The sequence below is a fragment of the Siniperca chuatsi genome, linkage group LG22 (genome assembly GCF_020085105.1).
Source record: "Siniperca chuatsi isolate FFG_IHB_CAS linkage group LG22, ASM2008510v1, whole genome shotgun sequence".
Lineage (NCBI taxonomy): Eukaryota > Metazoa > Chordata > Actinopteri > Centrarchiformes > Sinipercidae > Siniperca > Siniperca chuatsi.
In genome coordinates, this window is record NC_058063.1 from 14,397,695 (window position 1) to 14,412,006 (window position 14,312).

The window sequence follows — 14,312 nt, forward strand, 5'->3', positions numbered from 1 at the left end:
ATCCATTACAAACAGGCCCAATCACTGAATAAAGCCCTTGAGTTCTGGTCTGTTGATATATGACCTTTAGTTCAAAGTTATTTTCCCCTCCTCCCTTCTCTATCTATTCAATCAGAGTAATTTTCTGATTAAATGAATTAGATCCCAGTTTCACCCTTGTGGAATATGACTTTGTAATGATGTAATTTTGTGCTTTTACAACCCTTGTTTATTCCCATCCTAAAATCTCTCCCTCTTGATATTAGTGTAATTAAAACTAAGAGTAAATAGAGTCACTAATCAGTGCAATTTTCCTTGATGGCAGTTGGTACAAAGGCATCCTATTTTGGTTTTCTGACAGGCTGCAGGGGTGTAGTATGGTAAGTGGAATGATGGAAAATGTAACCCCTCCTAACCCAAACTGTACACTAAGCACAAGTATAAGTACATGCCTGCCTGTTTTTTCAATGTACATCACTCTGTGGTCAGCTCTGTCAGTAATGCATTTTGTTGCAAACAAGATCAAACCTTGAGCTTCTGTCTGCAAAGTCAAGGATCTCCTTTCACTCAGTAGAAGATTCAACAAAACAGATTCAACAATTTGTACAATTGGAGAGTGAGAAGTGAAGAATACTGATATTTTTCAGCATATGCACCTGTGGTGAAAGAAGCTCTCAGAGCCTTTACTTAAGTAAAAGTACCAATACAACAATGTAAAAATAATCTATTACAAGTTAAACCTACAATAACTGATTTTTTGGCCACTTGGGGGCAGCGCAGACAAGTTGTGAACACAAGTGATTGTTAGCAAACAGCTGCTTATTTACACATCCAACATAGCTTTCATTTTGGAGTCATGTTTCTGTCCACCCGGTGAATGTAAGTCCAATATTGATTCTCTTTTAGCTCTGTTTTTGGTCTCTATCAACTCCTGAGGGAAATATCTGGCGCTTTAGCTGCTCCACTATGTTCACCTACTAGTTGCTAACTGTGTCTGTCTGTCAATCTTTTTCACTGAAAAAAACTGCTGTGGCCGAAAGCAGCACCATGAGAGTGGTGAGACTGAACCAAAACAGTGAAGTTGAAGGCGGGACAGCTAAAAAAGTTGAGGGGAGTTGCAGATTCCAGTGATAATTCTCTGTTGGTTCATGACTATGAGCAACCCCTTTCACATTGTCACATTGTTTTCACATGGTTACACATTATAAAAAATATCAGTTATAGCAGCTTACCTACTTAAGTAAAAGTACAGAAGCAAAACTTAAAGTATCAAAAGTATTTGTTCTGCAGAGAATAGACCCTGTGACTGATATATTATTCCTTATTATGTTGTGAAATTGTTAATACCGTTGCACCAATGCATACTCTAAGCAGCATTTTACTATTGTAGCTGGTGGAGGTGGAGCTAGTTTTAACTCTATACACTGTTAAGCTGTTTAGTCCAGTGGTTCCCAACCTAGGAGCCAGGCCCTCTCCAAAGGGTCACAAGAAAAATTAAACCTAAATATAATATTTTACTGTTTGAGGAAATTATCTTTTTTTTAATTATTTGTGTCCTTGTAGATGCTTTGGTCAGATGTGACTTTAAAAACCCATTATTTTATCACTTGATGTGGCGCTCAGAGACAAAAACTGAGACATCAAGCGTTACATCAAGTGATAAAATAATGGGTTTTTGAAGGTACTTGTGAAGTGCATAGGCTTACATCATCAACAGACAGTCTCATGCTAGGCAACAAGCTGCTCAAAGTTGCCTGGGTAGGAGATAATGACTATTTGCTTTTCCAGCAGCTTTTGCTGACATGCCAAAAGCTCTTCATAGAGAGTTTCAAGTAACAAATACGAGAGAAAAAGACACACTGCATTGTGTGGACGCTGGCCACCATATGCTGCAGCACTGAGTATGGTTGTTCAGTTCACCATTTTTGTGTTAGATATTTCAGCCTCTTCCCTCAGCATGTGATGATTCATGTTGTTAAGTACACACATAAAAAGACTCAAAAGCTTTTTCAAGAGCTTTCCTCTAATTTCCGTCCTTTGCAGTGCTGGGTCAGGCCGTGCAGGGTCATGGATAACGAACACCCCTTACATACTTTCCATTTAGTGCCCATCTATTCCAGCAGGAGTAATGTATGGGATGATTTGGATTGAGGGAATGGGGAATGCTAACAGTGCAGTAAGATCAGAGAAGAGCCAGAGACCTCTTCTTTGGATTTGCTCATTATCATTTTTTTCACCTTGTTAGCCTTAACACATGGTCAAAGCTTTGTTAGCAAGACCCCACTACATTGTCATCAATGGATATTTGGTGAGAAGTTCAGCATGGTAGCCAAACCAAGACGAGTAGCAGGAGTGAAACACCAAGTTTTGGGGGAAGCTAGCACTTTCGGACATTTTCCCCATCACGCAATGTGAAATAATTGGCACCGGGTATGACGATTGTTACACTGTTTCCACCTTGTTAGATCACTAGTGGCGGGAGAACAAAATGTAACAACCCTTCAACACACAGCCAGTGAAACATAATAAGTTATTTTTTTTAAGTCATTGGCACATCGCAAGTGAGATTAACATTTGGGTTGGCACGGAAATCTGGGTTCCAGCTGGTCATATATAGTTGAAAATATTGTGGGTGAGATCAATAGATATAGAAAACCTTATGTTTGGGCCTTTTTTGTTATAGTTTATGTAAAATCAAACCCTTTTCTACAAATAAATTGTATTCATTCATGATTGAGAGAGAATGTAGAAGTCTAGATCTAATTCACAAGTATTTATTTAGGTGGCATTCAAGATATAATTGGGTATTCACACTGGGTATTCTTTAATGAATTCAGATTAAAAGCAAAGACTAAGGGACATTTTTTATCACACAATAGTGTTTTTTTGTGAACTTCTACCACGTAATGGGGAAAATATCTTGCTCGCATACAGAGAATCATCTGTACCATCAATAGGTCAAGTAGTTGACTCTAGCAGTTTCTGAAGTAATCCTTTGTTCTTACCAAATGAGCACACACACCATTATGCTTGCATACATAGTGTTTTGAGCATTGTAACTTCAACAGTGATGAGCAGCAGACATGTGTTTTCTAATTACATGTACAGTAAGGAAAACATATTTTTGATTTAATCCTAGTTTGGAGGGTGCACTACTACCATGTTTTGTTGTACAGTAAAAGCTATCGTAGAAAAGGTTTCAGTCGTAGTCATCTGGACACTGTTTTCAGAATCAAGACGTTTCAGCTCCCATTAAAAGCTATCTCATAATCCTGCTTGATGTTTTGGATATAAGCATGGAACATACCGTTTTGACACTTTGCCACCAACTGGGAAAATACTTGTAATGCGACACCATGGATCTGACACCCCACAGCTCACATGGGATTGGAAGATGTGACTGACAACACATGGGTCAAAACTGTTTAAAGGAGAGGTCATATATCCACTGCACTACCTGCATGTCTAATGAATACCACCATTTTGCCACAGCATGTTAGCACATTCCTACATCTACAACCATGCCACCATTAAAAAGCATGTTTTAATCATCTGCATGTTTTACCAGAAGTATAATAGGAAACCATCTTTCTGAAGTGAGAAAATCGATGAAACAAGATGATCCCAATGTAAAATCATTCAGGAATATTGCTGTAGCAAAAGATTTGTGTTCACAGAACTATTGATTGGCTGACTGATTCTATACTTTACTTGCTTTTTTGTAGAAATGAGCTATAGGTTACTCTGTATTCCAGAGAGGTGTGTGCCAGTGGAGGATGTTTCTTAGAGGATGTTTGAGTCATGTAACACTATGCAGCAGAATTTGCACATCCTACAACTTCTGTTTATACATACAGATGTATGAGGTTAAGCCACTTTATCTAGACCTTGTTGTAAACAATATGTTCCTTTCTCTTTGCTGCATCATCACTACAGACAATGGGGACAAAGTTATGCTGCTGCTTCAGCTGTTCTGTTGCTTATTTATGACCAAATAAATGGTGTGAATTTAACAAAAGATCTACAGAGACAATGTAACCCTTTGTTTCCCCTTTGGGTCCTAACCTGACATGCCAGATGGTTTGTTACACAGACCATCTGAGAAGTCGTCCTTGGAAACTGTTTGGAAAAGGGCAGGCGCTTACAAAAAATACTTGGCAGGTGATTGGATGAACCATTTGTCTATCACAGTCTATCATGGGATAACTTCAACCAATCAGATCAATGAACCATATGACTTAGCAGGGGAGCCAAAGCCAGTCGGGAGAAGAGCAAAAACAGCTTGGTAAGAGTTTTAGGTGAATCCCTGTGAGAAGGCTGTAAATGTAGGCAGCAAAAGACTCTTGTAGAGGTTCTCCTTTGATGATAAGTGGAAGAACACATTGTATTAATCTACTTAGAACTTGTCTTACAGCAACATTCATTGATTTTTTGGGGCCTTTTGAGGGCACCAGAACAAACTCATTATAACCTTATAAAGTTATGGTAAACCTGCTAGTAAACAGTTGCATGTTTCACATCCAGCAGAAATGCAGCCTTGTTAGCATTTACTTGGAGTCATTTTCTAGCCGAGGGATGAATGTATGTCCAATATTCACTCTCCTTGTTGCTCTTTTTTGGTTTCACCACCTCTTAAGGATGTGGCTCTTTATCTTTTAAATGCTCCACTATGTTCACCAGCTAGTCGCTATGTTTGCCATTTGGTGGTGGGCACCAAGACACAAGATTGATGAGAGCGACGAGACTAAACCAAAACAGTAGAGTTGCAGGCTGCAAAACCAAAATGAGCAGAAAGACACTAAAATACTGCCATAAAGCTGAAGGGATCTGTTGAGTCGGGTGATGGTTCTCTGTGGGTTTGTCACTATGAGCAACACCTTTCACATCTCACATAGCAATTTCATCCATTGTTAGTTTAAAAATATGGATTAGTGAAGCTTTAAGGTTTCTCTATCAGGCAAGAAGACCCCACAGCACATGAGGACCAGAAGAAAATGGGCTGTACACAATGGCAAAATATTTACTCACTTTTACCAAATTCTGGGCTTTAATGATTAATGTTGAGAACTCAACACAGATGAACAGAATAGTTTACAACTTGCCTAATCCAGTTTTCATAGTTTTCATTAAGCGTGAGGATGCAGTAACTCGACCTGCAGTAATGCTTCAGGCACTGGAGTACACAGTTTCTCTTTTTAATGTCCAATCTGGCCATCCAAGCATTGTTAACAATATTATTCTTAGAAATAATGAAACATGTATGCATGTTCCTGGATACAAAATCTTGTATGCACACATGCAAATACCACCTAATTTAGTATTAAAAACTCTCTGCCAGAATAACCTGACGTCTTTCTCACAGGCAACAGTGAATGGGCTTATTGTTGCTGGAGGGTGAAGTCTTCCCTTGAGAAACAACACACACACTCTGAACTACAATCCCACCCGTGTATTAGAGGTGCTGATGGAGCAGCCTTGAAGAAAGAAAAAGCAGAATGAACATTTCAGATGACCACTGCAACTGTCAATTTCCCTTGTGGCCAACGGATGGCTCTATGCAATAGAAATGTTCCCCGGAGGCCCCGTCAGACCAGTCATAGTTGGCACACTGCATTGTGAAGAAATGGACGCACAATGACGAAAACACATGAATAGATGATGGTACACTAGAAGGTCAAACGCAAGCAAAGCAAGTATGCTCACATTTATTCGCAAACTGAGACTGATATTGAAATTAATGAGGTTTGCTAGCATGTCACAAGCATGGCTGAAGAGCAACTAGCTGGTGTCAGGAAATCATTTATGGGAGGTGTCAACTACATGGATTACTCTCTAACATTCCTGTAATGGTTACTGAATGAGCGGCCTGCACGGCTCATAAAACACCTCAAACCCACCCATCTTTTCCCCCGGTGCTCATCTGAAAATGCCATAAAACTGTGGGGTAAAGGGCGTGGTTCATCAGATGACCCCCAGCACCACCACGAACCTCTTCCCCCACTCTTTATATTATCCTTCCTAGATTTGTATCTCCCTGTTGATCATGCGCACCATCACACACCTAACCTGTAAATTTCTTCTAATTCATTTCACTGCTTTTGCTGTGGACTCCCCTTAATAGTCTACAGTCCCGTGAATACAGCATTTCAACGTGGTTTAAGATCATGACTGCTTCTTTTTTGTCTTATTGAGAATCAGGGCCTGGGGTGGGGTGGGGAGGGAGCGATGACAATTATGATAAGCGATTTGTGCCCACTCGTGCAGGTAGGCCGCTTTGATGTCGTTCGCTTAGCTGCCTTGCTTGTTAAGTTCTGCTAAGCTTGCATTCTCATGAAGACACCACTTACTGCCCTAATAATGCAACTTTCACTTTAAATGGATTGGCCTTGTTTTACCAGTAATTGGTATTTTACAGTAAATTGGATTGTATTAGGGAGAAGCCACTTGATCTAAACTCAAGATGGGGAATTGAACTTGAGTCTTTTGTTTGTTTCAGTGCAATTGGAGAGACACGGGGGAGAGAATGGGGACAAATGAGAGCAGCAGCATCAGCCACCAGGTGGCTATCCTAATGGTTACACTCTGCCACCTTCTTTTCACTTCTCCTGTTGTTCTTTTTTTTTTAAAACTCAGTTTGAAAAAGAGGCTGGCGGGCACGCATTTGATGTGTTAAAGGTAGATGGTTGGCGAGTGCTGACTTTGCATAGTACGCTAAAGACAGAGGAGGATATATGGAGGGACAGGGGGGAGGGAGGGGAGGCGGTAAGGAGACGGAGCAGGGAGTAAGCACTCCCTCCCTCTCCCTCCCTCTCTTCCTGGAAGCAGGCCAAGCTTGGGCCTTCAGCAGGCCTGTTAATGATGCAGTGTTGCCAAGTGGCAGACTTTTAAAGGCTACCTGCCATATATCTCTCTCTATTCGAGGGTTCGGCCGGGAGGAGGTGCACCTCAGTCCCGCATGTCAGCACAGGCACTGACAGGTGCCATGTGGCGACGAGTGTCATCGTCAGTACCCATCTCCCTCAAATTGGCCCCCTCACTGAGTATCACACAGTCCAGCGGCAAAATATATATAACACACTGAGATACTGTGAGAGTACTGGAACAGTGCTGCATTTGTCTTGTTGGTTTTCTAATACTGGACAGTGTCCCTCAATTTTGCCAACAAGTTCTTCATTGCTCAGGTGTCACTGATGAAGTGTGTGTTGGAATGCAGCATGCATGTTAGTTAGTATGGATGCTGTGTGCATGTGTGTTTGAAAAGAGCCTGAGGTGTGTGTATATGACCAGATTGGCTCTTGCCACCCGTGGGAAGAGCCATCAAGTTTAGAATACAGTGAAACTCTGAGCAGTCAACTCAGTCAATATTTTACTGCTACTGAGAGTGACTCACACAGGTTTGGGGGTTTTGGAACATTATATTTTAAGCTGGTAGAAAAGCTGTTGTGGTTCTTTGTTTTGTAATTTTATGCAAGTAAATGGGACACTTTCAGCTCATTATTGTGGATGTTTTGTCAACCTTTGATGTTAACTGTATTTAAACCAAGACTATGGAACTTTTGAAAGAACTGATGACAGTTTTCCACTTACAAACTTACAAAGTTGAGTTCATAAGCAATAAAACGCACCATTGTTCAATTCAAATGCACTGTTTTTCTGATTCAGCCTTACTTGGTCTGGTATGATCAGTAATGTATGGTGGTTTATCTTAGCTAATTTTAGCTATTAGATATTGCTGTGAAACTGATGCCACTAAGTCATTTCAGTGACTTTATGATTCTTGTGTACTTCTGCAACTCTTACACAGTGTTTTAGCATTGACCATTATCCTGTAATTGTCATTTGTGGCCACAGGGCTGCTGTTCAACAGAAGTAACATACCCATTTTTTTGTTTTTCCCAGTTTCTCCTAATAATACATGTATTAAATAATAATAATAATAATAATAATAATAATAATCTTCCATTCATTGTTGTTTTTCCTGCTGCACGAGGGCGGTGGCTGTTGTTTATCCAGTAGTAACTGGAGTCCCCTCTCAGCGAGAACAGTTTGTGTCTGCTAATAAGTAGTGGAGAAAAGATGAAAAACAAAAAAGTTTCTAATTATGCTTTATCAGCCACAGTGCCTCAGGTAATTACAAAATCAGAACTACAGAATGTTTGCACTACAGATGCTGCATCTTAATATGTTCCAAATTAATAATTTAAACTGAAAATAATAAGCTCTATCTGTATTTAGAAGATGTTTTCTACAGGTAAACTCAATATTAGCAACTGTTACACTTTCAGTCTAATTCTGACTTTTTAAGTCTTTCTTACAATATCAGACATCTGACCCTCTAAATGCCACTACTGCCCAGAGCAAAAAGTAGATTTGGGCATCCATGACTCTTAGTCAACAAGAAAACATAGCACCCATAACTAATAAGGTATGTTGGAGTATATCCTGCTGCTTGCCAAACAATCATAATATTTCATATCCTCAGAAAAGTGTAGTCACGGTGAGGTTGCTGGGCAACCAGTGGAGTTCCAGGAAGTCATTGCGAGTTGCAGCTGATCAAGAAGTAGTTACAGCACGTATCTCCCTGTAAAACCACAATCTAACGTATTTACATTTATGTTTGTGTGTGGATCAAACAAATATACTGTTTTTAATTTATGAGCTTTAGAGGCGCTGGTAGGTGTTTCTTTGAACAGACAGAGGACAGAGCCAAGCTAGCTCTTCACCCCAGATTCCAGTGTTTATGCTAAGCTAAGCTAATTGCCTCTTGTCCTTACAGATATGAGAGTGGTATAAATCTTCTCATCTAACTCTTAGCAAGAAAGCAAATAACATTTCGAACATGTCGAAATATTTCTTTAAAGAAAAAATATCTCCATATAAGCTCTGCTAATGAATCTAAGCTATATCATCTGGCTAAATGTGGCTATAGCTTTAGCTGCTAAGAAGTATTTGTTTGCTGTGGTACTGTATGCTCTCCTAGTTCTAATTCTCATAGCTTTGTAAGGCAGTTCTGGGGTTTACACATGCAGTTCTTCTAAGTTGCATGCATCCTTCCTACATACTATATAGGACATGCAAAATCTGGTATAAGGCATTTATCATGCAATTCACAGCAGCATGCTCAGTAAGTGGGAAAGTGCATACACACATCAGAAGTGTTTGTGTGGGTCTGCTGATAGAGAAGCAGCTGAGAAATGAATCACTTCTTTCCCTCTCTCCCTCTCTCTCTTTCTCTCTTTTGCTCTCACTCTCTCTTGCAGAGAAGAGCCCTGAGCTCTTTTACGTGCAGACACAAGCAAAACGCTGCATTAAGGGGACATAGAGGAGCTTTCATTGGAGAAGTAAGCTGATGAGGGAAACCAGAGCAGAACAAATAGGGAAGAATTTCACTGCTTCAACTTGAAAATGAGCTCTGTAAATGCAAATGCTGTATGATGTTAGCTCACCTAATATTACACACTTTTAAACAGGACATAAGGAACAGTAGGTGTAATTGAGTACTCAGGCATTTAATATCAGCAGTAAATGCTTACAGTGATTCTCTTTCTATAATTTTGACTAGATTTGGAGGACAGCCAGAGTCTAAGCTAGCAAAATGCATAGGCTACATGTTCAAAATGGTTATGAGGAGGGTGGTGGAGTGTGGGAGCGCATACATACAAGTAGGCATATAGGTGAATCACTTTCTGAGTCACTGGCCCTGTCTTGCATTGTTGAGGGACGCGTGGGAGTGATTCACCATTGTGCCTCCATATCTCTGTTGCCAGCTTGGCTGTCCCTTCACTGCTGATCTGTGAGATTTAGAATTGCTCCCGGAGTGCTTTTCTAATCTTTTCTCTTACTTCTTTTCAGGGGAAATGTAACCCGCAGACAAAATATTTCCCTTTGGTACCTTTAGATACATTTACTGGCGGTTTTATTCGCATTCTTTTAATACAGTTTCAGAGTAATAAATGGAGATGCTTGTCCAGAGCATAGCCTATACTGTTGGATGTTAAAATAATGAAGATGTCTGTTTCTCTTTTTAATTTCCATTAAGCTTGCCACGAACTTCCTGCTCCTTATAAACTTTATTTAAGAAATGTAGTCCAGATGTCAATGCAGAAGATTTTTTTTTAATAAGACTCTTTAGCAAAGGCTTGTTAATTTCAATTTAATTAAAATAGAGCTTGGGGGATTTCTGATATTCACAAGCATCACAACCCTGGGCCTCAGTCAGCTCAGTGAGAGGTCTGCCAACTCATAAAAAATACATTTGACAATGGACAGTCTGTTGATGAGAAACACTTTCTTCTTTCTCTGTTTTCTCTGCCTCTCAAAGCTGATGTCCAATTAGCTTTGAGAAACAAGCTAACCCTTAGCTGCCATTTAGCCCAAACCACCAACAGCGCCTCCAAGATATCAGGACATGACATAATGAATGTAATCAACAATAATTAGGGGGAATGATGGGCTCTCACTTTGAGGCGTCATTAAGAAGGAAAGGCTGGCACTGCACTGCCAGTGACCTCTCCCTCTTTAAACACTCCCTGCCATCAGGAAAACGGACCTCCTGCTGCATCACAGTCTTTCATGTACGACATTTCACAGAGCTAGGAGAATCTTTAAAGGATTTAACAGAAAAAAATGAATCATCAACTTGTTATGCTATGGGCTGCTTTCGAGAGCCTCGTTTTTCAGTTTCTGATTTAAAAATGTAAGAAACAAAGAGGCATTAACCTATTTACAATGACAATTAAAAGTAAGTAGAAAATCACAGGTGATTTATCTGTAAACATGAAGCATAGAATATGAGTCACTATCTTTTTGACTTCACTTGCCTTTAAAAGAAAGGACTGATGTTCTTTCAAAGTTAGATAAGCATGGTCTTGTGTTAAATCTGCAGGCCATAAAACATATAGGTTAAAACTGGGCTAAATGTGGTTGAAAAGTGGGATACACTGATCCAACTTTTTCTGCCAATACTGAGTACCAATCTGATAAAGCGCTCTCTTTTTCCCAAATATGTATAACTCACTGCATGGAACTTATGGGGATCGTTTTTATGTCACGTTTTTATGTTATCATGAGGACAGGGCCTGCTGTGGCTGTCACAGCCTGTCATGTTCTCACCAGCCACCACAGACACACCAGGCGCCCCTTCACTCCACACTCCCTCACCTGAGTACTGATTCCCTTCACCTGTTACCTATTACACACCTACATCCAATCAGCACTCCACTCCCCTATAAATCCCAGCTCCTCACCACAGTCTGTGTCTGGTCTCATTTAGACACAGGATAGAACTCTTGGTTCCCTGACTCATCAACGCCTTGGACTTACTCTGCAAAATGAAACTCCTACCAGCCTCCAGCACCCAGTACCTTGATCCCGGCTCCTGTTTACTCCAGTCCTCCGTGTGTGTCACTCCAGCTCCAGTTCCCGTGTGTCTTCAGTCTCCCGTCTTCCTGTTTTTGCAGCATTTCAATTACACACGCTGAAATACAGCAATTTAATTGCTGTTAAGACAATGGTTATGTGTAGCATAGAAGTTTAAGTTTAGCCCAGTTTTCTAGATGTTGTTTGATCTGCAAATGACCAAATCCATGCTTACTGGGTGTAGAAAGATCTTTGTAAGGGGACCCACTTTCCAACATATTAACTGACCTGACTGACTACTTAAAGAGAAGAAAAAATGCTGTATTAAGTTACTGCTATTGCAAACCATACATTTCCTACTGCTGCAGCGTCATATTAAAAGCATTTAGCTGGCAAAACACGAGTTGACTTTCATTGTGAAGTAGTCACAGGAAATGCAAAGTGTTTGTCAGTGAGCTTGACACTGACAGCTAACGTTTATTAAAAATGTAATTTTCAGCATTTATTGACAGCAGATCAGTATAAAATATTGCAAGGAGTAATGGAACAGTCAGGAGCAGCCACAGCGAGCTGTTAGATGAAGAGCTGCAGACGACAGGCTGCACACCTCCAACTCTGCGAGGTAACCAACTCCTTTCACTGTGCCCTGCTGTTCACGGACTCATGCCGTGTGCAGAATAAAATCAGATCACGGTTGCTCACAGAATGATGGAAAAAGGCCAATTATTGCCCGGCTTCAATATTGAAATGACAATAGTTTATTTTGCTGCCCCCAGAATTCAGTGACCTGTAGTATTAAACCTTGCTGTTACCACTAGTAACTAGGTGTCACCAAATCCACCAGGACCGAACTCTTAAGGATTGCCACTTTAAAGAGTACTTGATACCAGGCTTAAAAACCAGTGTTTCCCTACCCTCTCTGGTTGAAGGTTTCAAGTCTGTTGCACCTATAACCACACTCAACAGTGATGTCTCTGTGTACTGACACACCCTAAAGTACACTTCTACATCACTGCAGCGAGGTGAGTATTTAAACCACTAGAGTTCAGCAAAAACAAGATTTCCAGCTGCTGTTAAGTTGCTACAGCACACTTCCACATACAGACGAGTGACAAATTAAAGGAAACACCAAGTGTCTCAGTAAGGTGCCACTATCAACCTACAGAACAGCTTCAGTGCTCCTTGACATAGTTTCTATAAGTCTTCCAGACAGTGTTATCTCATTTGGTGTTTTGATGATGGTGGTGAAAAGCTCAATTGAAGTCATCGCTTCAAAATCTCCCGTAAGCGTTCACTTGTGACTGGTGATTGTGAATGAGTCATAGAATTTTTACTGTCATCAAACCATTTTGTAATCCCTTGTGTCTTATTTAGACGCATTGCATTTGTTGTTTCACAACTCGTGTTTTTCATTTAATTTGTCACTCATTTGTTTATTGTCAAACACTTCTCCTATCATGGAAATAAGTTCTGAGACTGTTAAAAAGTGTGCATAATTGTACTCCAGGTGCTTTCTGTACCAATTAAAACTTGATTTAGATCACCCATTAGTCATCAGGAGGTGCTGCGTTTATTTTATCTTTTCTACTTTTTCTAGTTCATGCACTTTGGGTATAAGGTAAAGTAGCCATGATTCTGTTTATCCTCTTGATTCATTTGGGCCAACTGTGCAATGAGAAAGGGGGTCTGAATCATGCGGACTGGCCACTTCTCTGGACTGACCTTAATAGACACGGGTAGTTTGGAAGAGCAGAACAAAAGGGTAGCCAGGTGAGGAAGGCCAGGCCACAGCCACACTCCAACAGAATATCAAATAGACGGTCTAACCTGTGGGTGAAAAGGACAGAGCATGTCCGTGCCAGAGTGGTGCTTGATGGTCCTCTACAAGGGGTTTAAGGTTGATGGAGATCAAGGGAAAAAAAGGGAAAAAGGACCACGGGTAGGCTGCATGGGGCTGCACCTCCTATAGCTGCTCAATTATTAATATGTGCTGTCTTAGGGCAGTCAATCTGCCATGATGTTTATATCTTAAGAATATTGATAAGGATCTAAATTTCATTTCACAGATAATCTTTTAGATGGGAAAATGCAGATGATCCTTAATGCAACCTCAACCTGTATGGAGACGAGTGACATTTGGAAAAACACCAGTGTGAGAGAAAGATGTCAGGAACGAGTTCTGATTAGAAGGCCGTGGGTATATTCTCATGAGCCCTGAATATGAAAGATGTGCTGTAACTGTTGTGAAAAAGGGAAAAGTCATTACTTGCTGTCTGAAGTAATTTGTATTAAAAGCAGTTTGCATCTGAATATCTGGGTATGCGAATGCAATTAATGCTAGTGGGTGTGCTATGAAATATGAACTGCGTGGCAGAGAACATTTCCACTGAGATTCAGCTCCCTGAGATTATGTCCAATTTATGCTGAGACGAAGTTTTAAAGTCATGAGTTGTTAGAGTGACACATCCTCAAAGGTGATGGGTAAACGCTAAGTAGATAATTTCCTCTTAACAAGAATAACATAAATCTATTAATACTAATTCAATCAAATCAGTAAAAGAAAAAGCTTAAGATTGATGCTTAAATGGTATTTTTTCAAATTTAACCACACCAGACCACACTACACTTGCATTATGTTGTAGTAGATGTGGATGACATGGCAGCCCATTTCATTCAATTCAAACAATTATTAACTTTCAGGGATCCCTTATAATAAAGTATTAACTGCCATGATTTGTGTTTTTTAATCAACAATTTATGCAGCTGAAGTTTTAAAGGCATGAAACCTAATGCAATTGCAAAAGGCAAATTAAATGTTCCTTCCAGGTGCCTACTTAAGCTCAGATTAAAAAATTATTGCAAGTATAATGGGAGAGCCTTTTCTTTGCATTCAAGCACATGTTTTTTAATTTAATTCTAACTGTGTTTAATATTAACACGTTGGAGGTGGGAGGTGCTTTTCTAAGGCTGCAGAC